Source organism: Nicotiana sylvestris, chromosome 9 (genome assembly GCF_000393655.2).
Source record: "Nicotiana sylvestris chromosome 9, ASM39365v2, whole genome shotgun sequence".
NCBI lineage: Eukaryota > Viridiplantae > Streptophyta > Magnoliopsida > Solanales > Solanaceae > Nicotiana > Nicotiana sylvestris.
In genome coordinates, this window is record NC_091065.1 from 12,380,223 (window position 1) to 12,391,018 (window position 10,796).

The following is a 10,796-nucleotide window of genomic DNA, read 5'->3' on the forward strand; positions in this document are numbered from 1 at the left end:
ATGGCTGTATATTGTTTTGGAGGTTTGCGATCAAAACTTGGTCGAGGTCTAGGGAAGTTTTGACGGACGGGAGGTGACTGATAGTGGGATGGTTGAGCATTGTAGGTTTGTTAGACATGTGCGGGTTGGAAATATCTAGGCGAAGTAGGCTGATATGTGGGAGGTGGAGGTGATTGATAAGTGGGTGGTGAAGCTTGATAGGAGGGTGATGGTGCTTGGTAGTTCGGAGTTGGTTGATATGTGAGTGGAGGTGTTGGGTAAGTTTGGTATTTGATGGGAGATTTGGTTCTCTGTGCAACTATTATGGCTCTTACGTCCCTTTTCTTGGACACACCACCAGACTGTAAGGCCTTATTTGTAGCTTGCAAGGCCTTGAAGTTTGTAACCATACCGCTTTTGATGCCCTCTTCAATCCTTTCACCTAGCTTGATAATGTCGGAAGATTTATGGCTCTCAATCATCATCAGTCCTTCATAATAATGCGGGTACTGAGCCCGGACAAAGAATTTGTTCATTTGTTCCTCTTCTAAGGCAGATCTGACCTTAGCAGCTTCGGACCTCCAGCGAGTAGCATACTCGCGAAATGTTTATGTGGGCTTCTTATTTATATTCGGAATATAGAACACGTCCGATGCATTCTCTGTGTTAAACCTGAACCTGTCCATAAAGTCGAATGCAATGCCTACCCAGTTTGACCACTTCTTTGGATCTTGGCTAATGTATCAAGACAAAGCATCTCCCTTCAAACTCCTCATGAACAGCTTCATACGGATTCTCTCATCTTTCCCTACTCCAACCAGCTTGTCACAGTACGTTCTCAAATGCACCCTTGGATCCCATGTACCATCAAACATTTCGAACTTCGGAGGTTTGTACCCCTCGGGTAGTTCAACATCGGGCTATATGCAAAGATCTTCATAATTTAGCCCTTTAATCCCCTTGCTTCCTTCGACACCTTGAATTCGGCTAGTCAATTTCTTAAGTTCTTTGGCTAGGTTCCTGATGAGCAAGTCTTTATCATCAGACTCGGGTGTGCTTGAGATGGGTTGGGTGGAGTGTGGCACGGTATCCATGTAGATAGGGGTGTTATGGTAGGTGTGGAAGTGGTCATTTGTGGAGTTTTGGAGTTCTGGGATGAGTAACGGGGTGTTGTTTGAGGTATGGCAGGTGTTTCAGTGATGATGAGGAGCGGGATGGTTCTCTCGCTTTGGAATATTCTATGGAGGTGTAGGGTTTTGAGCATTTGAGAAATTGATATCTAGAGTGGTGAGGGAAAATGACAGACTTGCCAGATTTCAAACCTGATCAAGTTCTTTTTGGAATTTCAATAGTTTTTGTTCAAGTTAGGATGCTTTTTCCTTAGGAACCTGAGTACCATGACCATGAGTGACCTCTACCCATTAAGTTGAGTTCTCCTTTCTAACGTTGTTCAAATCTTCCATCTTCCCTTTGTTCTTGTTTTTGACAGGACTAAGAGGAGGAGTAGGTGGAGGGCCCTTGGATCTCGTGGAATAGGATGATGTTGCCAGAGTGCACGAACTAACCTTTTGGGAGGGGAATAATAAAACAAAAAGGTAACCAAGTTAGTGAGGATTATAATAAGTATTGCAATATTTAAACACATAGTGCAAGAATGTAAATCGTGTCCTGATTTGGGAACCTCTTTGTGCCCGAGGTAGGCCTAGAGACAGATTGATTTGGAGAACTTAGGATGCTAAATGCCTCATTTCATTGATAAAAAGTAGACGAGTCCCAAATTAACACTAAATAAATAGGAAATGAGAATCACTAATGGCCATTGGCCTTATTACATTTTATAAAGTGAAAAGAAAAACTCCCATCTACTTGGTCCCAGAAGTACCTTCCCCAGATTCGGCATCCTTGGCTCCGTCGAACAGCTTTCCCAACTCGTGAAGTCCAAACAATAGGTAGGACCTATTTAGATGTCCGCCTTCGATTCCTTTAGCATTTTGGCAGTCTTCGACCCTTTTGAGAAACTTTCTTTCTAATTCCATTATGCCTCGCTCCAAGTATCCCAGTCGCTTATTGGCACTGACAGTCATGTCCTTCCATTCCTCAATTAGTTTCTGGTTGGACTCTTGTATTTCGCGGTGTTGACTTTCGCACTCACGAATTCTTTTGTGTAGTTGGTTGTATTTGACCTATGCCTCAGCCCTTTCATCTATGATCTTGTGACCTCAAGCAAACCCTGGTTGGCCCAGACTATCATGATTGTCTTCTAACCAACTTGAGTAGAAAGGAGTGCAACCAGCATGATACCTGTCTGACTTGATGGTTTCTTTCCCCATCATGATCTTGCAGTGCCACATATGCTGAGCTTGGCACTTGTAAGAACTATCATCATTCTGGAAATCAGCCCGAAAATGACTCATCTTGTTGACCTTGGGTATAACCTGCTTCCTACCAGCTTGTCTCATAACTCGGAGAAGGACGTAAGGGTATGTTCCCCTCAGCCCAATCAATATTAGGAAAGGTGCGTCTCGGGATCGGGCGATGAACTCCTCGGTCGGAAACCATTCGAACATCCATTGTACCTGGTCCTCAATTAGATTATCAAATAGCTCTACCCATCCTTTGGCATCTTCTGGCTGAACGAACATATTAGGCATGTAATGCATTCGCCTCGGATGATGGAAAGCGATATGATCATCCCAGTCCCTTCTCTGAATCTCTTGTCGGTATTCACCCTTTTGGAGATGTTCCACGAGCCAGAGTTGAAGTAATAAATTGCAGCCTTCGAAGTGTTTTGATCCTCATTGACACTTCTCCAAGGCTCGATATATGTCGGCAACGATCATGGGCACAATGTTGAATGGCTACCCACCAATCCCTTCCATTAAAGTCTTGTTACTATAGCCAGCTTGGTGTGGATTCTTGCTTTCTTTATCGGAAACACGATCAGCCCCAGGAAATAAAACATGAATACACAGAGCCTTCAATGGATGTGCCCCAATTATGTGATGAAAAACTCGTTAGGATAGGTATGGTAGGATTTGCTGTGACCGTACCTCTCGTACAAATAGTCAAAAGGAATGTAGGATTCTTTTAAACATGTCAGTTCTGGATTCTTCTTCAAACCCATCATTTTGAGGAAGCCTCTACCCTTGTGGTTCTCAGGCATTAGCAAACTCGGAGTTTCCCATATATACCAGCCAATCCTACTATCTCTTCTAGCAAAGGTGTCATTTCAATATCCCCTAAGCGGAATACGGCCCTCTCACAATCCCAGAACAAAGTAGCAGCTTCTATGATCTCGTTGTTGGGTTGGATCTCCAGGAGAGAAGGTAGATTTCCCAAGTATTTTCGGACAAGAGTTTGATCACTAGAATGAAGATCCTCCCACCAGCTTATCAGTCTTGTGTTACAACCCATGTTTTTGTACCTGAAAGTATGTTGTGAGTCAATTGATGTAAGCTCAAAAAGGATGAAATCCTTCTACAAGATAATAAAGGTTTGCCGAAGTGTTAAGCAAGTTAAGATGAATATGAGACTTGTTAATCATGATTTAAATGAGTTTGAAGCCATGATATGACTATAAATGATGTTTGTATATGAAGTATAAAGTTTGAGAAAAATCGAATTTAAGTTGCGGAAAAACCGACTAAGGACTTGCCTTGTAATAGAGCTTTTTGAGTAATAAATTTTGTGTGTTATATGAGTTCTTTTTTGGACATATTATATACCAAATTGAAGGTCTTGTAATGTAGTTTCCAACGCTCTTAACCATTTGTTCATACGACATCCGGATAAAACAATATAAGTGTTTGAAAAAGGGCCAATGAGATGGTGCCAAGTAGCACCTTTTGACTTTTCAACCAAAATGGATTTTTATCTTCCTATGTCGTCTCTTTCTTCATAATTCCACAGAGCTCCACCAAAAACCCCTAACCTCACCCTTAAGTTGTCCACAAAAAACAAAAAAAAAAAAAAGAAAAAAAAAGCTGTCCACAAGGTTATCCAACAAGATTATCGTCCGAGGCACGAAATCACGAAGCAATAACACTAGAAAGATCCCCACAACGTAAGTATTGCTACATAGCCTCTCTTTTTCTTTGTAGTTTGAGTTTTAGAAGGTATTTTGAAGTTAATAAAAAATGCCTAATTTATGGTTTCAAGCTCTTAAACATCAAGGAAGATTGATTAATTTATTTCATAATAGTTAGAACTCATGGGACAGTGATCGGAAGCCGTGAGTTTGAGTTATTTAATTTGTAATGGACTGTTTTGTGGGATGTTTCGTGTAGCTTTTGGGCTGTATATTTTGCTGTTATTTAATTGAGTTTTTGGAAGATAAATGGTGTGGATAAACATCACTTAATGGCCAAATGATGGATTACCCAATCTTTGTAATATTTTCGGGGTGTTGGACACTACTATAGTCGTCATTTTTGGTATGAATTGATTGGGGTGTGTTGGGCTGTTGTAAGCTAAATATAACATGGATTTCGACTTGCATCCACTGTAGAAGGTAATTATATTGTGTTCCTACAGGATCTTAAGATTATCTTGGCATTGGTTAAGTTAAATGGATGAACTAGACATGAACTAGTGAATAAAGTTGCTAATTAAGAATAATTGGAGCTGTGGATCATTTTCTTTGTTATGAATATATGGTATAAGGCTGGAATTATTGATGAATGACTTCATTATCATGTTAATGATACTATTAAGTTAAATTAAAAAGTCTATAAAGGATGATATGTGGTATACGAATTCCAATTGGAGCTTGTCGCTCGTCGTAAAATAGTTATGACTTGTTGTTGTTTTATGATGTCTTGTTATTGATAATTATGTATTAGTGGATTTCTCTGGTAATTGTTGTTGGTATATAGTATTGGAGGAGGCTCTTATTTTAGGGGAGATGCTGCCCGAATTTATTTAAACGAACTACAAATTTAAGTTGCAGTCTTAGCCTTTATTCAACACTGATTTTGAATCTCCTTATGAAATGGTAGATTGAGTTGAATTATTTGAAGAGTAGCTTGAGAGGTATTAAGGACTCACCATAGTTAAGGTATATTAAGGTACTTCCCAATTTCTTTTGGCATGATCTAAAGTGAAATGAATACGCTATTTCATAACGGATCTACTCCTAGCAACTAAGGTTGCCCATGTTGTTCTTTCCTTATAAAGTTAATCTAAGCAAGTATGTATGATCCTTGAATCCTATAAAAGCTCATATTGATGGTATGATGTCCATAATGTTAATAGACGGTGCAACGACCTTAAGTCACTCCAAAAGGTTTAGAACGTGATTTCATGAGTCTAGCATGCATTATATATAGTATCTATTTTACTCTACCGAGCCACGCTATATGATGATGATGATGATGCCTATAGAGGCGCATGTTTTTAAAAGTTTATGTATATATATGTATTATGCATTTCATGTCAGTAGCCCCCAGAGGCACGCAGATGTTACAGGTTATATCTCCTCTATCTTTCTTTATATTAATGTTCTTATTTATGCTTTCCTGCCTTACATACTCGGCACTTTATTTGTACTGACGTCCCTTTTGCCTGGGGACGTTGCGTTTCATGCCCGTAGGTCCCAATTGATAGATTGACATTCCTCCTAGTAGGCTATCAGCTTAGAGGAGGTGATGGTGCACTCCACTTGCTCCAAAGTTGCCTATTTGGTCAGTATGCTTTGGATATGTATTGATTGGTATGGTGAGCCCTGTCCCGGCCTTTATGATTTTATGTACTCTTAGAGGCTTGTAGACAGATGTCAGGTTTATGGATATTTGTATGGCCTTGTTGGCCTATATGTTGAGTTTACAAATGGTCATATCGGCCTTATAGGCCCGTATGTCACATGTATAAGTTTGTATATCATGTTGGGTGGTCATATGTTGAGTACTCCCTTATGTTTTATCTCATGATGGGTTTCTGGCTCATTTACTCAAGATAGTATAATAAAAAAGATATGTTATGTTGGTACTCGGTTGAGTAAGGAACCGGGTGCTCGTCGCGGCCCTTCGGTTTAGGTCGTAACAGAAGTGGTATTAGAGCAGTTCTATACTAGGAAGTCTACAAGTCGTGTCTAGTAGAGTCTTGTTTATGGGTGTGTTGTGCACCACACTTATAAGCAGGAGGCTATATGGCATTTAGGACTGTCACTCTTTCTTCTTGCTCTAGATCGTGTTGTAGAGCTTAATTGTAAGAATTCAAACTTCTAAATTCTATTATATTCGTAATACAACAATACCTCATCCAAATAAACAGTTGGTATGAGATTGAATGTGGTTGTGGAAGAGTTGAGTCAGAGGAACTCGATTTGGCATCATGCTTATGATGAGCAAATGTGGGGTCTTCAGCAGATCATGTGTGTTCTAAGATGTGTAAGCTTCTTGATAAAGAGCCCTAAGGCAAGACTATCTATCCACTCGTATGGTAGAAAGGAATAAGTTAATCGGAAAGTAGACACAAGTTTCAGCAAGTAAAACAAGCAAGACGACGAAGGATACGAGGTACCTAGTTAATGAAGATTACCAGTATTTACAATTCAAGCAGAGAAATGTAAGTATTGGTGTTACCTTCAATATAAATGGTGATATATACAATTTACCACACCCATCTCTGTTGTGCCCTATGGGAGCTAACAAATATAGTTTAAAAGAAGACGGTGATATCAAGATTCAATTTGTGTTAGAGTAACCCAAAATTATGGATGGATTGTTATCATTAACTAATGTATCCGAAGGATAGTGCACATGTGGTAATAGATCTCCTTGTGAGACACCTAGATGGTGAACTTTAGAATAGTACAATCAGATATGAATACTGGAATATTCAGAAATTTCAGAAGATAGGCAGTGGGATCCTAGAAGGGACAAAAATTTACCTTAGTATGAATCTAGCCCCGAGTAAAAAAAAGGAGAATGTTAGGCATTCCGAAGAGCCAGTGAGATGAAGCAAGGGGAACTAAAAGGTAAAGAACATTTTGTCAGAGTTTTCAGAATAAAGTGATAGATAAAGATATTATCCGGAGAATAAGAAGAGAGTAAATGAAGCATCATGAGTAAGATGTAATATATGGGTGATAACATTAAATCAAAATATGACACGATGACAGAGTCTATAGTCAAGTGAAGGAAAATACAAGAGGTGACAGGCCTTGAGGCGATAAAAGAGTATAAGCCATAAAGTCATATCCTTATTTTGAGAAATGAGTTGGTGACTTCAATGTGATTACCAGGAGGAAAGGTTAGACCCAGAGTAATAAAAATCAGTATGGGCTGGTGAACAAGATAAATTGAACCTGAATTAGGGACTGAAGGATTTTATAATGGTTGATATCATGAAAATTTCAGAGATAACATTCCGACATTAATAGAATGGACTAAAAATTAATAACCTTTAAGGTTCATTTAGGAAGATGCTTCCCTAAAGCAAACACGTGGATCAGAGTTAAGCTTAAGGGAGTAAGTGTGTCAGTTACACTAAGTGTCACCTTTGTGCGTAATAAATTCGATTATCCCCACTATAGAGAGGTTACCATAAGGCGATTAAGATGTTAGTGAAGATGTGAAAAAAATGGCAAGATGAAGAGGTAACTATGGAATAGTAAAGGAGGAATGCGGTAAAAGGGTGAAAGGAATGAGATAACATCTATTTAGATCCTATAGATATGATATGACTCTAGAACATTATGCAAGCATGACGCCAGAGAGAAGTGGTAAGGGTTTCGCACCCGATGATATTGATAAATAAGTGCAAATGAACACTTGATACATAAGAAGCCAGTGCGAGAGGTAACTTAAGACAAAGTAATTAACTAAAGAGAGATTACACGGAATATAGATATGAGAATGGACCAACGAGTAATTTATAGTTGATTCAGGAAGAGCCAAGTTATGGCTATACAAGAGGTTATAAGCAAATCAGCAGATCATGCAAGATAAACATAGTGAATCCTAATCTAGTAAATTCAGTCTCGCAGATATGATGTCGTAACCTTGAGAAATATTCAGATAGGAGTTGGGTTACTAAAGGTACCATATAAGTGTTACGGAAATAATGGAGAGTTCCACTAAGGAGACAATCAAAATCTGAGTTTAGAAGTAACCCTATGAGCACAAGGCACGAAGGTATGTAACTAAGGATGTTTGTAGGCAAGTAAGAACATCGAAAATTCCTTCGGGTATAGAGTATAACAAGATCGTAACTTTACAAGATCCAGAAGGTCTCTTTAAGTACTACAAAGAAAGACTAGCTGAGGAAATAAGGAAGAAGGCTTCAACTTAAGCATAATGATATAAAGAAGAAATGGTCTTGTAACAACAGTCTCACTACAATATGGTATACACTCCATAAGAAAGTGGCACCTATCGTGACTAATGAACCGGAAGTCAAAAGTGATATTTGAGATCATATGAGTTATAGGAAATTCAAGTATTGGTGGGCAATAAGATAAGCCAAGTATTTATGCAACAAGTGGCATAACGACCAGGAAAAGTGATTGCTTACATTTAAAGAACGCTGAGAAGGCTGAAAGGAATTATTCAATCAATGATCCAGATTTAATTACGTTGTGAATGCACTTAAGACTTCAGAGATATATCCATGCAGCACATATGTTGACATTCATACAGCTGTAGGAGACTCTGATATAAGTTAAAAGAAAGAATTAAGTCCACATCACCTATAAAGGCTTGAATTGTTAGAAGATTATATCATGGATGCTACATAGAGTCCATGAAAGGCTAAGGTAATAGCTAATACCCTAAGCTGAAGATTAGAAGATGGCCTAAGCTTAATTAAAGGCTGAGAAGGAAGAGGAAGCTCGAAAGTTACATCATGAGTCCGATTGTTAGACCCAGATGATTATAGAAATCGTGACTCAAATCATATCAGGAGCACTTTTAATAGTAGAGGTATAAGAGATATAGTACAACAATCATATTCTATAAAATCTCTACGATAAAGCAATTAGAAGAGTACCAGCCTCATAAGACGTTAATACAAAGCTCCCACTAGATTGTGTATGCACCAAGGTTTCAAGTATTATAGTAGAGCTTTAAGGTATGGGTGTGAATTCCACCAATGTAGAAGGGAGGTTATGAAATCGATAGAAGATACGGTGCGAGATTTAAAGGTAAGTATGGTAAATGTGAGTGAGAAGATAACAATAATAGGCAAGGTCTCAGGATTAAACCCATCAAAATAAGAGAGTTGATGCTTTCCATGAGCTATAGAAAGCTCGGTACACTCTGAATGAACTTAGAGGAGTCTAAGAACAGGAGCAATTAAAAGAGATGGAATACTGCCCTGGTAGTAGAATAAGGGTGTAATTGTGATAGTTAAGAGAATGACGTTTGTGCCTTCGATTGAGTAATGATTTAAAGAAAAGGGATTTCATGGATGGCACGGTATTAGAATGCCCCCGTAAGATGAATACGTTAGGATGTTATGAAAATGCAGTTATTGAAGTATAGTATCGTCCCTAAGTGCATCAAGAAAATCACTTCAGATGTTCCCCGATGAGACGCGGGCCTTAGTGACAATGTATTACATCCGAGGCGATGGTTGGAGTTAGTGAAAGACTATGATGTTTATATTTTATATCATCTAGGGAAGGCGAATGTAGTAGTCAACGCCCCCAATCATAGATCTATGTGTAGCCTATCATATTTATAGGCATAGAAGAGTGAGATAGCTTGTGAGATTCATCTTCTAGCTAATCTTGGAATTCGATTATTAGATGCAGGTGGTACCAGAGTTACTACTTAAGACATGGAAACCTCCTCTTTAGTAATTGAAGTGAAGGAATGCCAGTATGAAGATCATGTGCTAGATCATTATAGAGATACAACCCCTAAAAAGGAGAAGACACCATTTGACATTACAGGAAATGGAGTCCTCAGATATCGAGGTCGAATATATGTTCCTAATGCGGTAGGGTGAGATGGAGTCCTCAGATATTAAGGCCGATTATATGTTCCTAGTGTGGCAGGGTTGCGCCGGCAGGTTATGGGACAAGCAATGAGAAAGTAACCTAGAGTTGTGTAGCACACCACGGTAATAATACCAAGGCTATTAAATGAAATATAGCAATAGTCATACATTCAGCAAAGTACCAAGCAAAGAGCTTAAGTATACCTATATATGACCAAGGGACATCTTGTCATATTTCTATATATGTATTCACAAAGTGAAGCCAAGAGATTGGTAAAAAGCTGGTCGAAAAAAGAGAGAAGAGTCGTGCATAAAAGGACATAGTCATATAGGATACATCATAGAAGGTAGTCGAAGTTACGAGATTTGAAAAACTTCGTCCATAATTTGCGAGGTGAGAATAGGCCTAAAGGGGGGAATGCCCTAGTTTTTAAATTTATTCACAGAACAATTGCCTAGATGACAAAGGACAATATTAAAGTATTCATAAGAGCCATATGGTATGAGAATGAGAAGCCCATCAGTCAATATTCAAGGATAAATATTCCAAATGGGGCAATAATGTTACAACCCATGTTTTTGTACCTGAAAGTACGTCGTGAGTAAATTGATGTAAGCTCAAAAAGGATGAAATCCTTCTACAAGATAAGAAAGGTTTGCCGAAGTTTTAAGCAAGTTAAGATGAAAATAAAACTTGTTAATCATGATTTAAATGCGTTTAAAGCCATGATATGACTATATATGATGTTTGTATATGAAGTATAAAGTTTGAGAAAAATCAGATTTAAGTTGCGGAAAAACCGACTAAGGATTTGCCTTGTAATGGAGCTTTTTGAGTAATAAATTTCGTGTGCTATATGACGTCTTTTTGGACA